Source organism: Colossoma macropomum, unplaced genomic scaffold (assembly GCF_904425465.1).
Source record: "Colossoma macropomum unplaced genomic scaffold, Colossoma_macropomum, whole genome shotgun sequence".
NCBI classification, from domain to species: Eukaryota; Metazoa; Chordata; class Actinopteri; order Characiformes; family Serrasalmidae; genus Colossoma; species Colossoma macropomum.
In genome coordinates this window covers 17,530,328-17,532,648 of record NW_023494791.1, presented here as the reverse complement: position 1 = coordinate 17,532,648, position 2,321 = coordinate 17,530,328, and the positions used below count along the sequence as shown (strand labels likewise).

The window sequence follows — 2,321 nt, the reverse complement described above, 5'->3', positions numbered from 1 at the left end:
CTCTGCATACTGTATGCAGTAGAGCCAGATCCATATGTAGCGAGGCTACTTCCATGGTGCCTCGTGGCCTTGTTTGCATAGCCTGTGGTGGGTTTATGACCCCAGGACCGGAAAAGTTGCCGGGTCTGGTCCTTGTGCCTGCGCAGTGGAGGGGCGAGTTGAAAAGTGCACATATTTATGACCCCCCCCTCTTCTCCAAGATGGCTACATCAAAGAGCACATGCAGGGAGGCAAATTGGTGTTAAGTGGAGGACCTCCTGTGGATGCTTGCCCTCTCCATCATGATAAGAACATGGGGAAATCTGGATGGGATTTTATGGAGGCCAGCCACACAGGAGCAGGACGGTTTCAACCCGTGCCAGAGCGCTGATTCATTCATGTCATTCACGCATACAGAAACACACACAGCTGCTGCTGAGCTGTGCCAGGACAGGCTGAGACCACAGCACCTGCACCATGCCCCCCCTCACCAAACCTTTCTCTTGCTAATCTGCCCCACCAAACGGTCCGGATAAGTTTCAGATAAGTTCCAGTCAGTGCACTTTAGCAATTGAATTAATGACACTTAAATGTGATCATGGCATTAAAAAAAGTGGGCAATGAATAGCTATTCAACTAAGACCACAAGCTAATAAAAGTGAACTGCTTTAATTTATTTAAATTGCTGTTATGCATGCTTGACTAATCTATTACCATTGTTTACTGTCTACAGATAAAACCACAGGAATCTGTCACAGGCAACAGAATATTACTGTATAAGTTTGGTTTCTGAAACATCATTAATGGACTCATTTGTCTAAGTAAATCCATATGGTCATCATGGTTTCATTTCACAAAAATCATAGCGATCTGATGATAAAGCATGGAATAACACAGAGAAAGTGCCTGAAACATGAGCATGTGTTCACATCAGTGAGGTAATTATACGTTTTCCTCCCCTCTTGAGGCTCAGAAAGTGATCTGGGTGGCTGATGGCCCCTCACGCATCTTTTTAACCCATCAGAATAGTGACTCCTAAAGAGAAGAGAGAAGAAATGGAGTTAATTGAGAACAGAGCATGGTCGAGAGCGGCTAATCAAACACAGCTCGAGAAACACTGGAAATGGCCGGACCCTCATTCCTCTCACCTCACCCCTCAGTCTCTGACCCAGACAGAGTTCACCATGCTCATCAGCTCTCTTGCTCACTCTCTCTCTGTTTCATTCTTGCTCATCAGGCTGGCCTAGCAGCGCTGTAACCAGAGAGCTCAGCTTTACAGCAGATAAACAAGGAAGGAAAGTACCGCAGCTCTCCCAGAGCTAAAAAACACGGAAGCGAGCAGTGCATGATTGATGAGGAACTGCAGGAGAAGGAGAAAGGTCTCAAGTGAAATCAAACAATGAAGACGTGTTGGGTAAACATTGCTTCCCAGAATAAAGCTGCATGGCGATGCCCAGTGAATCATAAGACTCTGAGAGGAACAAACGCGAACAAAAAGCCGAACTCTCAGAGCTCACCCACCCAGAACATGCTGAGACAGACATCCAAGAAATCTCCACAAGCAATTAGAGCCTGCCCTATTTATAACAAAGAATTTTTTTCTTATCAGAAAGCATTTTTTTTCTTAAAATTATTCTCATAAGAAGCTCACAGAAGGAACAGGAGGTAAAAACATGGCCAGTGAACTTGCTGTGATGACCCCATCATACTTAAGATATACAAAATAATGTAAGAAAAATTTCATATTTTGCTGCTGTCCTATCAAACCCCCTTTTTCATTCCATAATTTTTATACCTGCAACTGCAACTACTCTTTGGTAGTAAGTTTCATGATGAATGGACAAAAATGGTCCAAGATTATATAGAATAAAATCTCTTTACATTAACTGAGATTAGGAACTTAGTCACCATTTCTGAAATACAAGTCTTTGCCACAACAGCACTTATTGATTATGGAACAAGATTAAATTCATTTAGAAATAATTCTGAATACCTAACTTTCTCAGAAAAGTTCTTTCCGCTCTAATTACAACTGTTTGAAAATGTTTTCCTACCGTAAAAGCCATTTTGAGGTCTACGGTCAGAGCAGCTGAAAGGCTACTGCTCTCAGCTCCAACTGCTCTTGACGGACAGCTACTGCCTGGACAGTGAGGCATCTGCAATGCACCCTTTAACTCTTTTATTCTTTGAGATCAAGCCAAAATATGTTGTAAAGTGTTAACAGATGCAGATTTATGGAACAGACAGAGCTTGTAAATAAAGTCGAAGTGTCAGCTCAGAGAAATGGCAGGCGTGATGGACAGCAGCACAACTGACACCGCAGCGTGGCCTGAAGGAAAGAG

The 2,321-nt window shown here is 43.1% G+C and overlaps 1 long non-coding RNA gene across 1 annotated transcript; it reads right to left on the bottom strand.

The window, feature by feature from the left end:
* Positions 1-235: 235 nt before the first annotated feature.
* LOC118809930 lies at positions 236-2,116 on the bottom strand. Its single transcript, XR_005007388.1, has 3 exons — positions 2,034-2,116; positions 1,128-1,298; positions 236-1,014 (listed from the first exon to the last, which is right to left on the bottom strand). It is a non-coding gene; the product is annotated as an uncharacterized LOC118809930 (long non-coding RNA).
* Positions 2,117-2,321: the final 205 nt, after the last annotated feature.